The sequence below is a fragment of the Taudactylus pleione genome, unplaced genomic scaffold (genome assembly GCF_031769625.1).
Source record: "Taudactylus pleione unplaced genomic scaffold, aTauple2 ptg000061l, whole genome shotgun sequence".
Taxonomy (NCBI): domain Eukaryota; kingdom Metazoa; phylum Chordata; class Amphibia; order Anura; family Myobatrachidae; genus Taudactylus; species Taudactylus pleione.
Window position 1 is genome coordinate 14,380,932 of NW_028284463.1, and position 24,941 is coordinate 14,405,872.

Below are 24,941 nucleotides of genomic sequence, written 5' to 3' on the forward strand. Positions count from 1 at the left end.
AATTTACTATCATTAAAGTCGGGTGATTTGTTCATCTTTTGGGGGTGAAATCGGGTGAGTTAATGCAGCAAATTCGGACGTTTTTACCAATAGAAATGAATTCTCCATCGGCTCAAATCGAAAGTACTTTTCATTAATCTCTGTCTAAATCGGGAATTTACCATTATTCATTTTGCCATATTTGGCCGTTTTACAGCCAAATCGGGGAATCAATAGAAGTTTTAAATGCACCACCTCCTGATCTGCGAGTTGCCATCAAACATACACGAATCAGTGAGATTTGTGTAGGCTTACCAATGTTTCTTTTGATTTTAGGGTTAATTTTTAAGAAAAAAATTGACGTGGCTCCCCCCTACCCCAAAGGCTAACCAGCTCCGGACTGGTCAGCCAGTCCTGGTTCCTAAAATTATGAGGAACAACACGTGTACGGTTCCACTGTAATTTAAGAACCAGCACCTGGCTGCAGGACCAGTGCTGGTTTTAAATATAGGGAAAAAAAATATGCGTAGGTCGCCCTATATTTAAAACCAGCACCGGACCCAATCCGACTGGGGTGTAAAGCCACAGCCTGGAGACCCTATTACCGGGTCTCCAGGGCCAAAGCATTCTCACCCCAAGCTGGTCAGGCCAAGCCGGGGATCTCAGGGGAGGTAAGGACCCCCCCAAAAAAGGGGTCCCCCTCTCCCGAAATCCCAGGCTTGGTCTGAAGCCCGGGGCTCTTCCCCACACCCCTGGATCGGTGAGTACGGGGGTAATAAATTGTTAAATAGTTTTAAAATATTGTATTTTACAGTGATACTACAGGTGCCAGCATGCCTGCCCTGTGGCACTTGTGGAACAACAAGTGCCAGCTGGCGGCCGGCACCCGTACCTCCACTGTAAAATAAATAGTTAAATAAAGACACAACACACATACCGTATATACTACACGTTTATTACACACATACCTCAATCACACATACTTACCTGTACCAGCCGGTCTGTCCTCTTCTCCAATGTAAAAATCCGGGTGGAATGACCTGCAAAAAAGATCCTATACTCACCTACATCCTGGCGCTGCTCTCCGTAGCATCCAGGGTCTTGTTAAAACAACAAACCGACTTACCTGAACCATGCCGAACATGTGTAAGTATATGCTGTTACATATACTTACACCTCGCAAAATGACAGATGACCAAAATCATCTGTAATTTCTCACGGGCTGCTAGCCAGTCAGCGGCCGCTATGGGTATTCGATGGTTGCCAGCCACCGGATGCACCCAGAAATGATGTCGGCAGCTCTGAAAGCTCCTGCACATGTGCACGGTAAAACCATCAAATGGTTGCGATGCGATGGCTAGTAGCCTGCGCAACGGTGGATTTGATGTTGGAAGCTCAGCAACCATTTAATACCGGGTTTCCGATGTCCACCCCTACATAAACTCAACCTGTCACATGTAGCCCTGCCCTCACTAGCTCAACCATGTGGGTGGACACACAACTGCCTCGTAAGACACACAGGACCTCATTCAGAGTCGGTCACAAGAGTCGGTACTAGCGGGACAAGAGGGTCTGGTCGTAAGCCCCGATGGTCGCGATGGTGAACACCATCGCGACCATCAACCTGGTCGGTCATTAAGCTGTGGGTGGTAACCCACAGCTTACCGATCGACAAGGAGGCAGTCGTTCAGGATGCAAGCGGCCGCCCTGATTCAGTGCGACCGCTTGCAACTAACGACCGCCTCTGAATGAGGTCCACTGTGCTGTGTGATGATCTGCTACAGGAAACAACAGCTGAATACAAAGAGGTGTGTGAACCAAGCCAAACACAACAGAATCACCTCTGCCTTTTCCTGACGGCTCTCTCTCAATGTCAGGTAGACTCCCTGAAATAGTTGTGATCTCCCAGACTCCATGGAGACTGCAGCAATCTCCCTGATGTTGGGTGTCTGAAATACAGTGATGATGCCGTCATTGGTTTATAGAACAAGTCTCCTATCACATTTGCCCCTTACCCCTGTTATCGAGCGGCTATCTATCTTGGAAGATATAGAAGCACCAGAGCTGTCTATTGGCCTGATCCATTATGGATCGCTATTGCGTTTTCCGCACGCAGACGGCTGATTATTGTGCACCGCAATCGCAGAGACCACGCAGACCCATTGCAGAGTGATTGACAGGAAGTGAGTGTTTGGGGGTGTTGACAGGGGGGTGGTCGGCGAAACGCAGGCGTGCCAGTCTGTTTGAACGCCGTTACAGGGGCGTGCATAAATTAGCCACTGAGGCGGCATACGCAGCTTGTGTACTCACTGCGTGTGACGAGGTAAGCAATTTCTGAGGTATGCGTTCGGCGCCGAAATCCCGACGACGGTCAGAAGCCCGGAGCCAGAATCCTGACCGCCGGGTTATCGTAGGTAAGTATCGTTTTTTTAGGGTTAGGTACTAGCGGGAGGGTTAGGCACTAAGGGGGGAGGGTTAGGCATCGGGGAGGATAGGGTTAGGCATTAAAGAGGGGGGCTTAGGGTAGGGAGAGGGGGACGGTTAGCATTCCGACCAACAAGTGTCGGTATGTTAACCCTTTCCGGATGCTGACATCGGGATTCTAACAGCCGGGATCTAAAGCCCCGGCATCTCTTACCGATTCCATTTCTGAGTAAGGTCAGACCTGTTGTAATTGTGCCTGAGGGGCTAATGTTACTCGATGTTCCCAATGTATAAGGAGGATTAGTATTACGAATGTACGAAAGCAGTAGTTGGCGTCTCTATGCTGGTTTTGGGCGTCACTATAATAGCTTTGCGATTGCAGTCATTACCATATTTCCGCAGCAGACCTGCGTGCGTAATCGCAGCTGTGATCGCAATAGTGATCCGTAATGAATCAGGCCCTATATACAGAGGCTTGCAAAAGTATTCAACCCTGTACTACAAATGACAATTACACGAATTGATCCAGACAGTATTTTTACCAGTCGGCACTTACAGCATTCTTGGCGACCTTTGACTGCTTCCCTCGGGAGGAGGCAGCCAGGTCGGCACTGCGGGACTTGGAGGAATGGGCGAGTTTGGGGTGTAATGACCTGATTGCATCATCGTAGCTAATGCTAGGCAATGCTGAGATTACAGTAAACTTTCAAACGTATATTTCATTATTTGTCTGCAGCATTTAAAAAATAAATAAATGGAAACAATGCCTTCGAGGGAAGCCATAGAGGCCAACTATATATGTACAGGGGTTGTAGTCAAACACTGACATTCTGCATGGGCAGGCAGGAGAGGGTTAGGCTACGGGAGGTGATGTTGGGTTAGGCACTAGGGGTAGGGTTATGGTTAAGCTGCGGGAAAGGAGGTTAGGGTTAGGCTTTATGAGGAGGGTTAGACTGCGGGAGGGGAGGATAGGGTTAGACACTACGGGGAGTGTTAGGCTGCAGGAGAGGAGGCTAGGGTTAGGCACTAGGGTGAGGGTTAGCATACCTCCCAACTGTCCTGTTTCCAGCATAGCAGAGCAGCGGGTGTGCAGGAGGAGAACAGATGGCGTGCACATGCGCACGGCATCTGTTCTCTTGTGTACGGACTGCCTGGGGGCTGCCCAGCATCTCGGAGAGTGCTGGGCACGCCCCCAAAGTGATGAAAATGGGGGAAGCTGTGAGGCTCCACCCCATTTTTTGTTGACTCTGTCCCTTTTCTGGAAGCCACACCCCCTTTTCGGCCACGCGCGCCTTGTCCTTCCTTCCTTCTTTGAAATGTTGGTAGGTATGTTGGGAGGTATGTCTTAGGGTTAGGCTGCGGGAGTGGGGACTAGGGTTAGGCACTAGGGGGAGGGTAGGCTGCGGGAGGGAAAATTAGGGTTAGGCACTAGGGGGAGAGTTAGGCTATGGGAGAGGAAACTAGGGTTAGGCTGCGGGAGGGGATCCTAGGTTTAGGCACTAGGGGAGGGTTAGGCTATGGAAGGGGAAGTTGGGGTTAGGCACTAGGGGATGGGTTAGTGTGCAGGAGAAGAGGCTAGGGTTAGGCACTAGGGGATGAGTTAGGCTGCCGGAGGGGAAGTTAGAGTTAGGCAGTAGTGGGAGGGTTAGGCTGCGAGAGGGGATGTTAGAGTTAGGCACTAGGGGATGAGTTAGGCTGCGGGAGGGGATGTTAGAGTTAGGCACTAGGGGATGGGTCAGGCTGCAGGAGGGGATGTTAGCGTTATGCACTAGGGGAAGGTTTAATGATAGTGATACTCACTGCTGGATCCTCATCATCTGACCTCCAGACCCGGAAGACATCGTTTTGTTGTCATTCTCATCATGTCGACATTTCATCAGTGTTGGCAAGATGAACATTGACATGGTCAATGTCGACATTATGAATATCGGCAAAAAACACCACACCCCTCTCACAGAGCTCAGCGGCTGGGACTGGAGTGAAAGGTCATCAGTCACCCATATCAGGAGCTCTGCATACAACTGGCCTGTATGGCGGGTGGCTATGAAGAAGCCATTACCGAAGAGAAACCGCATCACAGCATTGCCTGCCAGAAAACATCAGAGTGGCCCAGGTAAAATGTGGCATAAGTTTTTATGGTCAGATGAGGCAAAATCTGGTTCCATCTTTTCCTGGCAGTGAACTGGTTACGAATTAGTCGTGTTCTGAATGTTAGGACCCTGCTGGAAATCAGCCAATTCTACCATTAGCCTATGTAATCATTATGCAGATGTCTCAGCGTTTGGCAAGTGATGACGGCCTGCAGCCATTTTGGATATTAGGGATTGTCAGTCTAAAACTTACTGACTGCTGAATATCAGGGAATCAGGAAGACGCCATTTTATCAAACAGATCTGAATTTGTGATTAAAAGAATTCTTTACAGTTTGTCTTCCAACTTTTTTGCCACTAGGGGTTTGTGAGTGGCAACACCTGCATGAGGTTTGCAGGTTGCTTGGAACGGCACCCTGCAGCGAGGTGGCTTGGAACGGCACCCTGCAGCGTGTAGCACTGCGCCCAAGAGCCGCTCCAGGCAGACCAGTCATGCTTCAGAGATATTTTTTTGGTTAAATGACAGCGATAACAGATTTTTTTTAAATGTATTTATTTTTATAAAATGAAAATGTTTTGCTATGATACTGTAGGGCTGTTAATGGCATCTAGGCTCCATAATGTGATAAAGAAATTACAAAAAAAAACAAAAAACAATTGAATTCCTCAGTCATGAATTCCATTGATTTGACTGTTTCAGACAGTACTATGTGAAATGTATAAAAGAGGTGTTACCAGTTTCTCTACTTAGCAATATTTAAAAGAATATTACATTCAGAGAGAAATAACACCACTTTGTACAACAGTGTGAATATCTATATAATAAGTGAGAAAGCGTGTCTGTCTTGCTGTCTGTCTGTCTGTTATGCACGGCCAGAGTTTTGGACCTAGTTCCACCAAATTTGGAATGGTGGTGTAGTTTGACCAAAAGTAGGTTTTTGCTTGGGTTTGAACTTCGTCAGACAATCCCTAAAAATGGGGACACTCTTAAATTACACAGGTTCCAGGCCTGGCTCCAGTGGAAAGTGGACGTCTGCCAAAAACCCGTGAGAAAGCTACAAAAGTATTCTTGTAACCTCAGTCTGAGCAAACTTGTTGACTCATGCAAGTTGTTATTAAATCCAGAGCCTCTGTGTTTGCATGCAAGGGCAAAACAAGAACTTTGTGGAACAATAACAGGATCTTAAAAACACATACATTTGCCTCCACACAGAGCCCATTCATGTTATGCCACACAGACCCCATTCAGGCTATGCCACACAGAACCTATTCAGGCTATGACACACAGACCCCATTCAGGTAATGCCACACAAAGCCCATTCAGAATCCCGGCTTCAGAATCCTGACGGTGAGTATTAGGGTTAGGTGTTAGGCACTAGAAACGGGGGTTAGGTTAGGCTGCCGGGGGAGGGAAGGATGGTTCGGCTGTTGCAAGGTAAGGTAAGGATTAGGCTCTGGGGGAATGGGTTAGAGGAAGAGTTAGGCATTATCAGTGCCGGGATCGCATACCCAATCACTTGAACTATTGTTTTTAACACTTTAGAATATCTAACTAATGTTTGCTGTTATACTGTATATGTGCTACTTTAATTATAAAATATTCACCTTCTTTATAAAAAAAACAAATGACGAATTTAATGAATTATTTATTTTACCTTTCTAATTAACAGTGTGTTCTCTAATGAACATTTCTTCTTTAATGAATATGACAGCGTTTTTAACACTTCTACGATGACAACGCAGCTCTGTAAAGTTTGACAGCGACATAGAAGATGCAAGGAAATGATTCCACAAAAATAAACGTATTTGGCCAATGTAAACATGGGCATATCTATAATGGGTGCAGGGCATGCGGTACACATGGGCCCCTGGCCATACTTACCTACTCTCCCGGAAGGTGCGGGAGACTCACGATTTTCGGGTTAGTCCCTCACACCCTCGGAAGAGTGATTGGTTTTCTCGAATCCTGCCAATTTCCTAGTGAAGTGGGTAGGATGGGGAGATAATTCTGGGATTTACGGTACATAGGGAGGGGGCGGGGCTAACATGATGTGAATCATATTATAGCCCCGCCCCCTCCCAAGGCATTTTGCAATGACAGGGGCGGGACCTAATGCGTAAAGAGCGCGGCGAAGCCCCCAAAGTGGTCATATTGCATCTCCTCTTCAGGGTGGCCCACCGCACCCATACATTATACTTACCTGTCTGGCGTTGGAGCCACAGAAATCACTGGGAAAATGATGTGACTGCCATTTTAATGAAGTACTGCTCACAGTAGATCGCCAGTAACATTCCCAGAGACCAGCGCGTTTACAGTAGACTGTAGCACAGTGCCAGAGTCTACTCTGCAACTGCGCCAGTGAGAGAGGATGGGCCCCCTCCTCTCCTAAATCGCCTCTGAATTTATGAAATAAAAATTTCTGAGGAAAATTTTTTCTTTCAAAAGTGAGCAAAGTTAAACATGCATCTGTCAGTCGGTGTTATCTAACAGATCATTGGGCCTGATTCAGAGCCGTTCGCTATTTGCGGTCGTTCGTTTAAAAACAAGGGGTGGCTATTCAAATGATCCGTACGCACATTGCAGTCTGTTCACACCTCTAAGTCTGAACGAGCGAGCAAAACATACGCTCGTTTATTTGTTAAAAACGCCCCCTGGCCGCTCGCACCATACGTCATGTCCGCTATTTATTAGATTAATCGAGTACATCGACCAGCGTATGAACTGCTCGCTATTCTTGTGGTTGGTGTTTGCTACCACAAATTTGCGAGCAGTTCTGGCTCTAAAATAACCAAGTGACGTGGTCACTGACGCTGCTGTTTTAAATATACACACCCATAAAACGCCCGTTTTGACCTTTAAGCACGCCTGCGTTCGGATCTCCACTCCCCATTTTCAAGCACCTTCCCCTGTTACCACCCACATACGCCTCATTCTGTCACTCAAAATAGCAGGCACTCGCTATATAGCGTACAAACGATTTTCGGCCGCACTGACTGGTTCGCGCATGCGTACTAAAAACCGTACGCATGCGCAGATGTGCAAACATCGCTCGGAACGAGCGTACTGCTGCTAACGAGCGGCTCTGAATGAGGGCCATTATCTCCTATTCGGCACAAAACAAATGTGACTGCCAGACAGTCATATCAAAGCCTCTCTGCTCCCTATATTATGTGCTATGTGACTGTGGTTGCCGTGGTAGTCAATTACACTGCACAAAACTATAAATCAACAATAGCTGGTTGAAAAAAAAAAAGTAAATTAACAAAATTCTAAATTTTTTCATGGGAATGCTGCTTTAAACAAATTTAGCCACCCAAATCTGCAAGTTGCTGACAGTAACAGGGAAATTCTTAAATTAAAAAGAAACTGTAAACCTAAAGGGGATTACCACCACTGAACTACTGAGCTGTAATATATGATTTATTGTCACTCTAGCTTCTGCCTTTTAGTTTTAGGTGGAAACCCCCTTGGAGCAAAGTTACATAAAATGATACACAGCAAAGTGGATAACTCCATCAGTCATGACACTTAGAGCCGTATTCAATTTGAGCCGAGCCGCGATACTTGTTCTCGTCCCGGACTTTTCGCCTACTTTGCCTGTTTTGTAGGCGGAAAAGTATCGCTCGCGTGCCCGCTTTACCCCATATTCAATTTGAAAGTAGGCGAAAACGGGACCGGGCAAAACTTGAACAGGCAGAAAGTACTGTCAGATTTGGGGAAATCAGCCTAACACCCCCCAAAAGCTGCTCTGACATGGGGGTTCTTTGGCTTGCTGAAGGTATTTGGTGTTTTTAAACGGGCTCAATAGCTGCTAAATAGCGTTTTTGTATAAGTGATGCAGAATAGTATTCAGGAGTATTTTTTCCTGAAAATAACTTATCCCAGCAAATTTGGGGTACTTGAAAATGGGGGTCAGCATATTTAAAAGTTGCTAAAGTAAAGTTGAAAAAATCATGGAAAATCCACCTGCCGCAAGCACCTGCAATAAAAAAAACACTTGGGGCATACTTAGGTACCCCCCCAGAGTCAAGTTCGCTAGTTTTTAACTTTGTACCTCAACTTTTTTTTTTTCGCCCCCTTTTTCAAAGTCAGTGTATTTTTTTTATTTTAATTTTTGACACAGTTTACCTTTTGGGGACTGTCTGAAGGCTGCAGGGGGGTTCTCACAACATTGCACCCCAAAACCCCAATTCTGCACTTTTTTCCGCCTGCTATTCATAGGTGAAACTTTTTCGCCTATTACATTGCATTGACTTTCCGCCTAGGCGGAAAGTCTTTCAAATTGAATACTGGGTAAAAGCAAAACAGGCAAAAATGACGTCATCGGCAAAAAAGTATCGCAGATCCGGACTTTTCGCCTCAAATTGAGTACGGGCCTTAGTGGCGATTTGTATTGTATTTTGGATTTAATATTCAGTAACATGCATTTCTATTTCATTAAGAACAAAACAAATACAGATTTGGCCCATTCACTGTTTTGGGCCTGATTCAGGGATGTATGCAAACCTGATGGTTTGTGTACACTCCGATCAGGGGCTTATTGAGAGGAGGGGGCCTCTGTTCACTCACCGTCTGGGGCCCCCTCCTCTCTCCCCGGCTGCTGTCAGCAAACTGTGTACACTCTAGTGCCCAGAGTCTACCGCGGCGGCCATTTTCCATTGACCTGCTGATTTTTGGGGGGCAACGACTGGAACCTGTTTTGCAGGCGTTTTGCTGAGACCAGGGTCTGAGTCGTCCAGTTCCGTTGGCCAGGCTGAGTAAGTCTCAGCTTACGCAGCCAGGCCAAAGGAGCCAACTATCATGACCATGCTATGGTGATCCGAGGCATCATCTATGGACGCTGCACTCGGATCTCAGATGCAATGCAGGTGGCATCTATTTCCTTCGGCTGTGCAGTACCGTCCATCTCTGAATCAGTCCCTGTGTGCTGAAAAATACATCTGTACGAAAGATGGCTGAGATGTCAACTCACTCTCATAATTAATGTATGTGAGATCATACTTGTCTGTAATTTAATGCTCCATTCCAGGAGTGGGAGGTCTGAGGAGTGTGGTGTCACAAATTGCTTCCTTCCCCACATGCACACACTCACACACACACACTGACACACACTCACAACATTCTAGTACAGCATTTTGTACAGCTGGGGGCAAAGCCATGATGACGCGATTCGCCACAAATCGCAAAGTCAAGACCAACTCTGGCCAACTCTCAGGGCAGTCTGGTAGAGCTCTCAGACATTTCAAGAGAGATGGAAAGGATGAGCCACATATTAGACTAAACTAAGCAGTATTTTAGGGGACAAAATTTATTTTATTGAAATGCGTGGTAGTGATAGGTGGTCAGTAACGTTTACACATTGCGCCTCTTTTACTGCTTTGCGTACTGACTACTGAGAGCAGGGTAAACGTACACCTTGTACAGCACTGGGCAGATAATCGAGGTGTATTGCGTTTTGCAATGTGCATCTAGGGACCTTCACAAATAACCTAGACTTACAGTAGTGGAACTACCAGTTAGGGCTCTACTGCTTCACACCCGCTGGGAGACTAGAGCAGCATCGTTGGGCCAGTACTAAAAGTTTGCTATGGGGACCGGTGATGCACTGTTTCCACTCACATGGTCATCCTCCAATTGTCTTTTAAAGCCAGATGAAAAGCTTAATCAGTTAAAAGGTTTAATGTAAAAAATGTCGACACATTGAATATGAATACAGTCCAAAATATTGACAATATAAATGTTAGGGATAGGCTTAAAATTGGGTAACGACATTATGCACCTGTCGGCATTATGCAAGTCGATGTCGTGGTTGATGACATTCTGAACATATCAACATTTTGTATGTTGACATTTTGTACCTGGCGACATTATGGTGTCCATATGACTGTCGACATTGTGATTTCGACAGAACATAGCAAACCCATGGATGCCATGTAATAATCCCATTGAGTAAGTTGGTTAGTGTGGTCGGAAGATGACCGCTGTCAACTTTAATGTGTTCTGGTCACCCTCAGACTGTACTACCAGGCCCCACAGAGAGATCCAGCCTCTTGGGGTTGAATAGCTAGCACATCTAATTTGGCCACTGTGGTATCACCCCTGCAACTGGGAGTGGGGCTGGGCAGCACGATTTTGAGACTGTTGGAGATGTCCAGTCTGGTGATGTCCATTCCGGTGATTGGGGGCCTGATTCATTACGGATCGCAACTGAGATTGCAGCTGATGAAATGCTAATCCATTGCCATCGCTATGTCGCCACAGCACAACATAATGATGCCTACCTTACACACATCCATAATGTTTAGCAACACTGCAAAACCATCGGTAACATCGAGTACAATTGCAGCCTCACGCACACTTGCACAAGGTCAGACCTTACTCAGGAATTGCTAACCTCATTGAGCTGCGTATGGCATCGCAGTCGATAATTTTATGCACGCCCCTGCAATGGCGTTCAATCGCACTGGCACGCCTGTGTTTCGCCGACCACACCCCCGTCACCTCCCACAAATGGCACTTCCTGTCAATCGCTCTGTGATGGGTTGGCGTAGTCATTGCAATCGCAGTCCCGATCGCAGTGACTGGTTCTCACACGCGCACTGCAATGCATACACATGTGCAGAATGCAACAATGGGCCGATTGTGATGCGTAATCGCAGTTGCGATCCTTGCTGAATCAGGCCCTGTACCGGCGATGCTGAACCAATCGGCAGGCTGCAGGCATAGAGGGACCGGGATCACCCAGCACACTAAAATAAAGTTCCCTATCTGCGCTGCCAGCGTGACGTTATGTCAGTGTGTGAGGAGCCTGCCCCCGTTGCCTTAAGGAGGAGCAATGAGAAGATCCAAGTAAGTGGTGGTGGGGGGGAGGAGTGACACAAACACAGGCTGCTGCTTCTGCAGAGATACAGGTGTGAGGGAAACAGGCTGCTTCAGTGATAAGGGAAGAAGGAGGCACAGACTGCTTTAGAGACACCAGGGGGGTTCTGAAAGCATTTCGTTATGGAGGCATGGGGGTGTGGGGCCAAATAACTGCCTTGCACCAGGTGACAAAAATTGTAGTTTCAGCCCTGTGTGAGGAAAGCTGTCTCACAAGTATGACAGAGAAATTAAGTTATCTGTATGCAGAATTGTAAATGGGATAAAGAAGTAATATATATTACACTTCCCTTATATAATATTGTACATTTGCGGTTGTATTTCAGATATTTAAAACTGATTGCTGGGCCTTTTCTCTGTGATATCTAGAGGGGAGGTTCAAGGGGCAAGTGATCTGGGTGTGATGATTGGAGTGACGCCATCACCAAGTGGGGACTATGATGACTGGATTCGAAAATGAATATGTGAGGCTGGTCTACACTCCAGCCTAAATCCAGAGAGTAGGCATGTGTGACAATGGGTTCCACAAAGATGGAATCCCTGAACGATCTTTGTCAGTATAACTTGTCAGCTCCTGGTTCAGTGCATAGGAATCCGGAAAAAGGAAAAAACAAATCTATGTACATTCAGGTGAGGTATCTTGTAGCCAGAATTCCACTGAAGGAATCTCGTAAAATCAGAATTCAGAAAATAAATATGAATTTTGTTTCATAGAGGTTCATTTTTCACCATAATCTTTCTGCAATTGTCTGACACCAACCTCACATTCCTACTCTGTGCTCCTTCCGCTATCTCCTTCTCATCCTGTGGCTTCCTGCTGCCTCCATTCCCCTCCTCACATCATGTCACTGCTCCTGTCACATGGAGCCCTGTCCTCTCTAACACATCACTCATCTTCTGATATACTCTGTGCTGCTGGGGACCCTGCTCCTCCCACTATATACCTCTCAGCCTGTGGCTTCCTGCTGCCTCCATTCCCCTCCTCACATCATGTCACTGCTCCTCTCACATGCAGCCCTGTCCTCACTAACACATCACTCATCTGATATACTCTGTGCTGCTGGGAACCCTGCTCCTCCCACTATATAACTCTCAGTCTGTAGCTTCCTGCTGCCTCCATTCCCCTCCTCACTGCTGGGGACCCTGCTCCTCACACTATATAACTATCTGTCTGTGGCTGCCTGCTGACTCCATTCTATACTTGCCTTCTCTCCCAGGAGTTGCAGGAGGGTCCCGATTTTTTGGGTAGCCCCCTGCACCACCGGAAGAGTCGGCAGATCTCCCACATCCCGCCTACTTCTTAGTGAATAGGATAGGGAGATTTTATGGGGAATTTGCGGGTCCGTCTGAGGGGGAGGGGCTAATATGATGTGACCCACGAATCGCAAGCTTTTCCTGTGAGGGGGGGGTGGGGCCTAATGGAGTAAACAGTCTGGCTCTGCCCCCCAAAGCTGTCATCAGCATCCCCGAGAGGAGTTTTTAAAAGTCGGTAAGTATGCGCCATTCCCCTCCTCACATCATGTCACTGCCCCTGTCACATGCAGCTTTGTCTTCAATGACACATCACTCATCTCCTGATATACTCTGTGCTGCTGGGGATCCTGCTCCTTCCAGTATGTATGTATGTATATATATATACTCAGTCTGTGTATTCCTGCTGCCTCCATTCCACTGCCCTGTCACATGCAGACCTCTCACTAACACAGCACATGTCTGCTTATACACTCTGTGCTGCTGTGGGTTTCTGCAGGCCTGCTGAGAGCTGCGGTGGGCCCGGGTAATAGGGGGCGTGGCCTAATCGCGGGAGGCGTGGCCATGCCCCCTGCCCGAAATAAAAACGTGGCGCTGCGCGCCGGGGAGGGGGGCGCTCTGAGCCCCCTCAGCCCGGCGCAAAGCCAGGGGGGGCGCGATCAGTGTGATCGCTCCCCCCACAGGCTTAGGAGACTGCTGTGGCTGCTGCTCAGCAGCCACGAGCAGTCTCCACTGCAGCTCAGCACACGCTGTGTGCTGGGCTGCTGTGAGGGACGGGGAGCGGCGCCGGACCCGGGCCCCCGCCGGGCCCCTCAGGAAGCCGGGCCCGGGTAATCTGTACCCGCTCCCCTCCCCTCTCGGCGCCCCTGGGTTTCTGTTCCTGTATAACTATCAGCCTGTGGCTTCCTGCTGCCTCTACTCCCCTCCTCACATCATGTCACTGCCCCTGTCACATGCAGCCCTGTACTCTGTGCTGCTGGAAGACCCTGCTCCTTCCACAATATAACTCTCAGTCTGTCACTTCATGCTGTTAATACTAATCAGCACTGTCACTGGTGGGCAGCACTGATTTAGGAGGTCTTGAGTAACAAGTAAATGAGTTAATTCACTCTCGTGGACATCAAATGGCAATGTTATGACTGTCCACTAATATGTATATGTTTTAGTGAATACTAGTTGATTAATAATCCAGGAATGGGGTCTATCATGTTTTAGGTGGAACACTGATAATACATATGGATGCTTTGAGCTCTGACAAATATTACTTATGCTGGCCATACACGCTACAATTATCGGGACGATCCGCCCGATATCGGCGGATCCCAACGATAATTGTAGCGTGTGGGGGGGGCGACCGAGGGTTAAATATTGCTCGGTCGGGCATGCTGGATTGTCCAGCATGCCCGTCCAATGCGATATTTCCCGTTAAACTGTCGGCCGCATCGGTCAGTGTATGCCCAGCGCAGCCGACAGACAGACATTTCCTGTGTTCTTACGGAAGGAACAGGGAAATGTCTCCGCCCCCGGGGGCGGAGCACGGATGTCGGGCTATACACTGTGAGATTTCTCTCACAGTGTATGCCGCGGACATCTGCGGCTGGCAGCCGGCCAGATAAAATGTCTGTCGGTCTGACAGACATTTTATCTGGCTGTGTATGCCCAGCATAAGTTACTAATATATCTACAATAGGCTACAATTTGTATGCAAACCAATATACCCCTATTTTAACAATTTGGTATGTGTAAAATACAGTATATATACTGGTAGAAATTAAAATCATATTACAGTGGATATATGGGTTTGTCAGGATGACTGTAAGACAGGAGTCATGAACATAGTATCACAACTCAATTGATACATTTGTTTTGAAGATATTTACTGCAACAATTGTAACCCCTCGGTGTTAGGAAGCAAAGGGGATTGAACATAAAAGGGACATTATTATGGTGAATCCTCTATATATAATTTATTCAGTGAATACTACATTGCCATGAAAAGTCAAGCTTTAATAAAATTTATTTTTTTATGAATGTGGCCCCATCATTAACAACCCCTAGGTCTTCTTTATTTGAAATAGGTGGGGAAGACTGAATGTAATGCTGAGTACAGACCTGAGCGATGGATGGGCCAGCTGCAAGATGGGACGACCGATCCACAGATTTAGTAAGTGTTCTGCACAAACAATTTATGCATATACACTTACCAATCCACTGACCGACATATCTGGTCACAGGAACCCGGAGTGATGTCATTGTCGGTGGTTCCTGCTGCCAGAGTACCACTGGTCGGCGGGTCGCACACATGCAGATACACCGATATATCTGCATGATATATCGCCAACAACTCTGCTGCAGGGCCGACCTGGTATATTGGGCCTGATTCAGACCCGGTCGCAAGCGCTGAGCGCTCGCAACCGGGTCGATGGTGGCCCAGAGCGCATGCGCACGACGGAGCCGGCTCCGTCGGGCGCATGCGTGAGACCCGGGTAGCGATGGGCAATCCGTCGCTCCGGGTCTCGCACCAAAGGGGGCGTGCTGTCGATGTTGAGTGACAGCACACCCCCTTTGGTGGGCGGGCCGGGGGGTTGGCTGCCCAGACGGAGGCATTCCCATGAGAACGCCTACCGTTTGGGGCCGGCCCCACTGACATCACAAGTGATGTCAGTGGAGAGATTCCGGCTCTGTTAGAGCCGAAATCTCTCTGGGGCTTGCGGCAACGTGACCCTACCACAATTGTCTCATCGCAAGCCCGATGGTCGTGATGGTCTTGACCATTGCGACCATCATCATGGCCGGTCACCCACAGCTATGCGAGCAGCCAGGAGGCCGTTCTTAAAAAAAAAAAGACCGGCCCTGATTCAGAGCGAGCACTCTGTCAGAGCGACCGGCTCTGAATCAGGCCCATTATTCGAAAGAACGATATATCACAAGTGTGTACTCAGGGCCTGATTCAGAGCCGCTCGTAAGCGGCCGCTCGTTCGCTCCGAGCGATGTTCGCACAACTGCGCATGCGTATGGGTCATAATGCGCATGCGCCAACCAGTCAGTGCGATCGGAAATCGAGCGCTCGCCAAATAGCGAGTGCCTGCTAATTTGAGTGACAGGATGAGGCTTTTGTGGGTGGTAACAGGGGAAGGTGCTTGAAAACGGGGAGTGGAGATCCGAACGCAGGCGTGCCAAACGGTCAAAACGGGCGTTTTAAGGGTGTGCATAATTAACAAAGCAGCGTCATCGGCCACGTCACTTGGTTGTCTCTTAGCCTGAACTGCTCTCATGATTGCGGTAGGAAAATCCAACCACAAGCACTGCAAGCAGTTCAGATGCCTTTCGATGTACTCGATTAATCAAATAAATAGCGGAGACGACGTAGGATGCGAGTGGCCAGGGGGCGTCTTTACAAAATAGCGAGCGCATGTTTCGTTCGCTCGCTCAGACATAGAGGCGTCAACAGACCGCAAAGAGCGAGCGCTCAATTTAAATAGCCGCCCCCTTTTACTGAACGAGCGCAAATAGCGTCCGGCTCTGAATCAGGCCCTCAGCTTTGGACGGTGTTCTGACCCTACACAAAAACACTGTATAAAAGTAAATGATCACTGCTACCGTGAGTCTCCTTATAATCGCAGCCCAGGATTCCTCGCAGATGAAAGGAAATCTACTGATGTCACTGTCTCAGATCTCCCGTCAGTCAACATGAATATATTCAGTGTAATCTGGATCTAACAACGTCTGGCTTGTCAGCTGATGATTAATCATTGTTGCAACCCATGCTGGGTATAATTGAGCCCTTAAACAAACAAACAAAATATATATAAAAAATCTATCTTACTTTCTAGGCCCTGTAACCTGTGACACTTTGGTGAAGACACACATCTGCCAGCATTCAGACCGTTTTTCAGGCAAGATGCGGCTGGAAATCTGCGATGTTCCTCTACCATAATTCTCAGCAGTACGCGCGTTCGTGACCTATCGCAAAGAATTCAGCCCCACCCCCCCCAATTAAAATCTAACTTGGCTGAATTCCTGTGGAAGCAGCATTGTTGAGTTGCAATAGTGTATAACTAACAATTAGGCATTTTCCTATGATACATATAAGTTTAAGGGGTACATATGCCTTATTTATAAATACTGTGTATTACCCCTAAGTGGACATTATGTAACACTTACCCACAAAGAAGGAAAGGGCAGTAAACCATAACTACCAATGAGCAATTAGCTTTAATAGATCTAGTGCAAGAGAATCAATGGATGCGTCTGATTGGTTGTTATGAGCAATGACGTGCAGTGAGGTCAATGGCTGGGGAGGCACACATGGGGATGGGTCTGAGTGCTGGGAGCCTGTCTCACCCCCTACTCACTGTAACTCTCCCCTCACTACATAAGCTTCAGTGTCCATTAATTCTCCTACCTTCTTCACTGTGTCTTCTCTTGCTGCTGAGCTCCGATCTCTAAACACTGCAGTGCACTTACTGGTCACATGACACATCCAAGGTGCCCATCAGTGCTCAAGGCATATTCTCCCATACTCAGAGGCATGCCTCGATTAGATCTCTTTTTGTGCAGTTTACTGCCCGTAATGTGGTCCCGCCCCAGCTCTGCAAGCAGTGTCTGACTATACAGAAGCGAGGCTGAGCTGTTGCAGCCTCATCTCTCGTCTCCCTGCAGTCCCAGGGAGCTCCACAAGTTGGTGAGTTTTAACTATAAAAATGATTACAATAAACAAAGAAGATGTTTATAAGTTATAAATATCTGCTTTGTATTATTGTAATCATTTTATATCAAATCTGAGGAGTATGACAGGGGAGGCTGTGCCTTCCCTGACTGCAAGTCCCTGGTTATGAGTAAGTAACACAGAAACAAGCAGGTGTGAAACTGTGACAAAGTTATTTTTAATACCATCAAGTACAAGTTAAACAAAAATATTTAATTGGCATATACAACATTTAATATTCTGGGTGTGATACTATTATGGGTGTGGACGGTATTATTGCTTTCTTTGTAAATATACTACTGTGTGCTTTGCTGGGGGATTTTTCTTCCGCACAGTCGCCTGGAGCAGGAATGTGTTTACGTAACCCAAGGCATTTATAAGCAGGTAATTGGTATACATAAAGGGAACTTGGTATAGAGAGCAGAGCGGCACGTACAGTAGTATTACAAATGTTCTTTTTATCACATTAAAGGCATACTAACCACCATTTTTCCTCTAGATCTGGGTAATGTAAATATAAAGAAAATGAATTTTTAATAATATTTCCAATGCACAACTCTTTCTAGGTCCTACATCGATTTTACTAACCGTGCAGATTACCATTGTCATTGTCTCTGTTCTGTAATGCCCTACCAATGCATCTGGCTACCTTTTAAGTCCTCACACAATTAGTGGCATTACCTAGGGCCATGTGGCATGCTATTTTTTTTATTTGTATTTTTTATTTATTAAGTGTCAGCCATGCCGTATACAGGAATAATCATACTGGCGGAATGTTTCAAGCATCGCATTTTAAATCCGATACATCACGCCACTTGCCGCATGCATAGCAGCGTTTATTAATTGCATTTAAAACCGCAAAAGACAGCTCTCCCAATAAGAGCTGTCCTTTGAGTCGTGAGGACTTCTGCGCATGTGCGGCAGTCAGGGTCTCCAGGATGTATCCTATTGGAACCCTCTTGGGGCAACAATGAGAAAAGAAGCCCATAGGCTTAAGGATGGCCATCGGTGGTGTTACCATCGATGGCAAAATAGCAAGTAGCCATCGATGGCTACAAACTTCAGTGGATGACCATCGATGGTTTCACCAACCAATAGTCATCCCTGTTTTGTGACTGACTGGCCCATGGGCCAATCAGAACCTGGTGGCGGGGCTTCACGTGTGCTGGAGGCAGGCGCCCGGGTAAAAGGGACGTGGCCTAATCGCGGGAGGTGTGGCCACGCCCCCTTCAAGAGAGAAAAAAAACAGATTTGCGTGGCGCTGCACGCTGGCGAGGAGGGCGCTCTGAGCCCCCTCAGCCCGGCACATAACCAGTGAAGGGCGCGGTCAGCTTGATCGCTCCCCCCACAGGCATAGGAGACTGCTGTGTCTGTTTAATAGCAGCCGCAAGAAGACTCCCAGTGCAGCCCAGCACACAGCAGCGTGTGCTGAGCTGCTGTGATTAAAGACGGCGGGGGGGGAGCAGTACCGTACCGGGCCCCCACCGGGCCCTTCCAGCAAGCCCGGGCCTGGGTAGTTTGTACCCGCTCCCCCCCCCTCTCGGCGCCCCTGGCTGGAGGCGGAGCTATGCTCTACGTTTTGGCACCTTGTTAAAAAAAAAACCATTCGGTTTTGCTTAGACATTGGTGGAGGGAAACCATCTGGTTCTCCCCCATCGATAGCAAAAGCATTCGACATTGGCCATAAACCATCGATGAGGGAAACCATCTGGTTCTCCCCCATTGATGGCAAAAGCATTCGACATTGGCCATAAACCATCGATGATTATGAATCATAGATGGACGATGGCCATCCCAACATAGGCATCTATTAGTCAACACCATCTATATAACGGCAGTTTTTGATGGTTTGACTGCATCTTAGTGATAGCACATCCTGCTCATTAACAAATAACACAGAGTAATTACAGTACACATAGAATAGCATTGGGGCCATGGATAGAGCTTGGTGGGGTATAAAGCAGACAATTAGAGCTGGGGTCAACATGGCATGTAGTAGAGGCAAGGACTAGCCGGTAATACAGTGGGACAGCCGCAGAATAAAACTATATTTATCTGTAACACGTACATGCAGTAATTGTATCACATGCTCAGTTATGATCATGTGCTGCCTCCGAGCTAATTGCAGCGCAGCAGGAGTATTGCATGTGCGCTATAAATGGCTCACCTAGCAACAGATGCCACAGGCCTCAATCAGGACAGTTAAACCAATTTCCATCAATATTCTCTGCCTGTGCGTATTTCCTTTTAACTCTACCTGTGAAAACAGTTGACTTTATAAAAATTCAGAAGGAACAATGGCCCTCATTCAGAGCCACTCGTAAGCGGCAGCTCGTTCGCTCCGAGCGATGTTTGCCAAACTGCGCATGCGTACGGATCGTTATACGCATGCGCAAACCAGTCAGTGCAGCCGAAATTCATGTGCTCGCAAAATAGCGAATGCCTGCTAATTTGAGTGACAGGAGGAGACGTATGTGGGTGGTAACAGGGGAAGGTGCTTGAAAACGGGGAGTGGAAATCAGAATGCAGGCGTGCTTAAAGGTCAAAACGGGCGTTTTATGGGTGTGCATATTTAAAACAGCAGCGTCATTGACCACGTCACTGGTTTTTTTTTTAGCCAGAACTGCTCGCAAAATTGTGGTAGCAAAAACCAACCACAAGAATAGCGAGCAGTTCATACCCTGTTCGATGTACTCGATTAATCTAATAAATAGCGGACATGACGTCGGATGCGATCGGCCAGGGGGCGTATTTTTCCAAAAAACGACCGCAAGTTTTGTTCGCTCATTCAGACCTAGAGGCGTGAACAGACCGCAAACAGCGAACGGTTCATTTGAATAGCCACCCCTATTTTCTGGATGAGCGAGCGCAAATAGCGACCTGCTCTGAATCAGGGCCAAAGTTGGATGTATGATAGCCACAGTGAAAAGCACGGCTCCTGCGTTATCTGGCACTGAGGCAGGAGCATTGTCTTCCTGCTGTGCCATCAGATCCTATGCCCATCAGGCTGCACAGCTGTATTGTAGCAGAGCTTTTACTAGAAACCTTCCACCAATGAGAGTGCAGTTGTATTCTCTGTACGGAATGTCAGTAGACCAGCAGCTCGCGTCACATTGTTTCCAGGAAGAGAAGCTATTCACTGAGATAATATCATTACTTCTACATGTCACTGTACAAACTGCGCCTCTGTGAAAAATATAATATCTCAATCTCCATGTCCTAACGTCATGAGGCTGATTAAATCTCATGCAAGTCGGCTGCGAATGCGGCCATATCTCGTGCTCGGAGAAAAATATGCCTGTATTCAGAGACATTTATGAAGCCACATAGCCCCTATACATCCATCATCAATATCAGCGGGCAATTGCGCCAGCCCTATCCCGGATCTCTATAAGCTCACCTCTGAATCGCACGCAATTGCGTCTACAAGCCCACGGCACGCCTTCCAAACACTTAGCCAATGACACCCAGTCAGCCACAAGTGGAGACGTGGCTGAGGGGCGTATGACTCAAACACCTTCATTTGCTCAAAGTTGCGTACGCTTGGCTAAGGAGAATGCGCAGTGTGAAAAATCGCAAGATCCATCCGCAAAACTGACTCGTTTACAGCTCCAAAACAGCCCCCATGTATTCCCCCCTCCCCCTTTTTATCTGTTTCTAAAAGACACACATAAAGGGACCATATTATTGTTTAGCACTTATGCAATAAAATATTGACTTTGGGCCGTATTCAATTAGGCTGCAAAAAGCCGTTCTCGGCGAAACTTTTTTGCTGATGATGTAATTTTTGCCGATTCCACTTATCCCCGTATTCAATTTGGCCGACTTTTAGCTGGTGCGAAAAGTCAATGCATCTGACCCGGCGAAAAAGTATCACCTATGAATAGGTGGCGAGAAAAAGTGCAGAATTGGGGTTTTCGGGTGCAAACTTCCAAAAACCACCCTGCACTCCTCGGACAGTCCCCTAAAGGTATTCTGTGTCAAAAAAATTCAAAAAATACCTTAGGACACCCCAAAAAAGTACTTTCGTTTTGGGGAACAAAAAATAAACAAAGTTGGGGGACAAACTTCTAAACTAGCAAAATTGACTCTGGGGGGGGGGAGGTTCCCCAGTATGTCCCTGGTGTTTTTTTGATTGCAGGTAGTTGCGGCAGGTGGATTGTTAAATTTTTGTAAAACTTCATATTAGCAACTTTAAAGTATGCTTGCACCCATTTTCATGTACCTCAAATTTGATGGGACTACTTATTTTGACAAAAAAAACTCCTAAATGCTATTCTTCACCACCTTCTTAAAAACGCAAAAACAGCACCTATTGAGACCGTTTAAAGACCCCACATACCTTTAGCAGGGCTATTCGGGGGAACCCAAAGTAAACCCCCATGTCAGAGTATCTTTTGGGAGGTGTCATGCTGATTTCCCCAGAAATGTCAGGACTTTTCGGCGATTTCGTTTTCACCGGGTCCCGTTTTCGCCGATTTGGAATTGAATACAGGGATAATCGATGACGCGCGCGATAAGTTTTCGACAGCGCAAAACCTCCGATGACGGCGAAAAGTCCGGCCTCAGACTTTTCGCTCCAAACTGAATACGGGCCTTTGTCTTTTTTTTTAATTCTACGTGTAAATAGCAGAGACATTTCTCCTATGGTCTTCTGCTCAGTGACATTGAAATGTCCTTGTATTTATGTCAACTAGAGTTCAAACCAGTGGTGTAATAGATTATAGTACAGCCTCTATATAGGCCACCACCAATACTTTTCTTTGAGACTTCCAAAATTCAGGCAGCTCTGCCGGACCTCGGAGATAGTAGATGATGAGTCCCCTGAATCTGTCTACTCCCCCGAGAAGTGAGCGGTCCGAGGGTTAGATGACATGATTAGCGCCATTGTGGTCGTTCCCCTTGGTGCACAAAGTGGTGAATGTTTAATTGTAAGGCAGAGGGTAGGGGCATGATGATGTGATACACAATGTCACCCCCCCCCCCGTATCTGGACCTCACCCCCAGGCACCTCCTGGGTGGATAGGGTAGAAAGTCATCAGGCATGCTTTAAAATCGTTCCTTAATGAATGTAATGCTTTCTTTATTAAATAAAGCTGTGTATGTATCACCGTCATGTGATGCACCCAAGTCAGGCACTTTTCATTATTCACCTATTAGCAAATGCACATTCCTTACTTACAAGATGGGTGGAACTCAAAAGGAGAAATTGAGATGTACTGCTGGGTATAGCTGTGATTATTGGCTGCGTACTGATCGGCAAATTATGGTAGCCCTGCCATCACAAGTTTTCTTGCTCACCTAAAAACTTCTGATTTGCCTTCTGGAATGGCGAAATGCGTCAATCGCATAAAATTTAATAGTTCCTACACGATAGACATTGTTAGATTGATTATCAGATATTGAGAAACTTTAGACATATAATGGTGAATGTACCACAATGTGGTTTTACAAATGGCTTCCATCTATCTGGTACAGTATAGAAAATGATGGCTACAAGTTGATAGGTTATTATATGCAGCACCTCCACCTTTGTAAACCTAAACTTTAGTAAATTTATCCCATAATCTGTGTGTCCTGTTGTAACACAGCCCTCAGGACACCTAAAACTGAATTAAACACAAAAATGACCCTGGTTAGAATGGGTCTGCGGCTAGTCTCTGGTCCTGCATTCTAATGGGGGCAATTCCCTGGGGATGTAGTCGACATATCGCACACAATGTTGGCAAGTCTGAGTCCTGGCGCCAGAATCCCACCAGCAATCAGAATCCTGGTGGCTAAGGTCAGGCTGCGGGAGGGGAGGGTTAGGGTCAAGCTCTGGGGAGGGGGGGCGGCGGTTAGGGTCAGGCTGCAGGAGGGGAGGGTTAGGGGAAGGGTCAGAATACTTAGCTGCATTCGTCGGGATTTTCACCATCGGGATTACGCTGCCGGGGTTCTGACCACCAGCATTATCAGCGCAGGGATCACATACCCAACCCATTACCAGATATTATTATGATGTTACAATCATTCTAATGTTTCATTAATATTATTATTTGTATTACTACTATTATTTTTGCTAGAAGTAGTAATACTAGCAGGATAGGTCTTATACAATATGTAAGTGACATGGGTTGGGATAGCTTGGACACAGTGGTCTTTGCATTGAAAACCTTATAATGGTTCCCCAGACATAAATAATTTAGCAGCCAGTAAAGATGACCCTGGGATTCCAATCCAGGTCTCCAAGAAGTCTCAGACACATGGTCCCAGGAGAACTACTGTAGTTCTCCAAACTTTCCTGTCCTTCTTTTCTTCCAAATTGTCCCCTGTTTGCCTTCAGCATTAGCCTCCAATCCAACATTTCCCGTCTGCATCCTCAACGTATAATTGTACCAGCCCTGTGTATTATATTTATGGTTCTGTATTGTCTGGTGCTGTACATGTTAATTAATTTGTGCTTCAGTCTATAAACACAAGAAAATGTGGTATTTCCGGAAAACATACTCTAGACCGACAGTCATTATAAATAGTTGATGATAAGAAATGTTTAGTGGTATTGTGCATTTGGTTGTACCAGCCATTTCATGTTATTATTGGTGCCCTACCTTTCTTTCCTCTATCTTGTGTGATGCCAGTTGCTCCCAACCACATTTCATGCAATTGGAAGAGAGGGAATAATTAACAAGGTATCCTAGTCGTTTAAAAAGTAGATTCACTTCCGCAACATTTTTGGGAAGGGCCAACTTGCTTTCTCACTGATTGAATTTTCAAAAAACAAAGTGGTTCAAAACTCAGATATTAAAATACAGGAAATGATACATTTAATAGACTATATATATATATATATATATATATATATATACTGTACTGTAAGTAACAGTGAATCTTCCATACTTGGTCAATCTACCCTACAGCTCTAGTGCATATCACTATAGATCTATTTATGTCCCAGGTCATATGCATTAAACCTGCCCCACTAAAGTCAAAACACAATATAGCTGAATGGAAATATAGGTCCTCACTGTACACCCTACAGAGTATTTTACTATCCACCAAGCAAAAGTCAGCGTGGTAATGAAATCCACAAGCAATGGCGGACTACTTCAGGACCTAGTGTAGCCTCCATGCAAAACTGAAAGCTCATGCAAGAAATGATTTTAACCCTGAGGAGAAAAGGAATGCCAATGGTTTCTTCATAGACAATACTATATGCTGCAGACTCTGTACATTGCCCATGCCAGCAGTGCTCTGGTTAACAGTAGTGGACTGTGAAACTACAAAGCACTATGCAATATTTTATAAACGTTCAGCAGTCATCTGGATGCCTCAGAACACCAGCGTGACACATAGCACACAAACACACACTATATACACCCAGCAACACACTGTACGACCTATGCATACAGAGAGATGTCTCCTCCCAAACTATCAGAGTCCCAGTTCCTACACAGCAGATACAATGAGATAGAGGAGGGGGGATTAAATGGCCATTATTCTCTCCCATCTTTATTCCAGGCATTGTGCTGGGATATCAGTGATTATTTTTCTTTTTATAATTTTCCTTTTAAAGGCAGATTTTTCCCCCAGCTGGTTTTCTCCATCCTGCCATAGTATCAGCTGGGTGAAT

At 46.5% G+C, this 24,941-nt stretch overlaps 1 protein-coding gene across 2 annotated transcripts in view; it reads right to left on the minus strand.

Moving 5' to 3' along the window:
* Positions 1-24,941, minus strand: part of SYNGR3 (synaptogyrin 3) — a 67,662-nt gene that overhangs the window by 42,080 nt on the left and 641 nt on the right. The gene's annotated exons all lie outside the window — the stretch shown is intronic.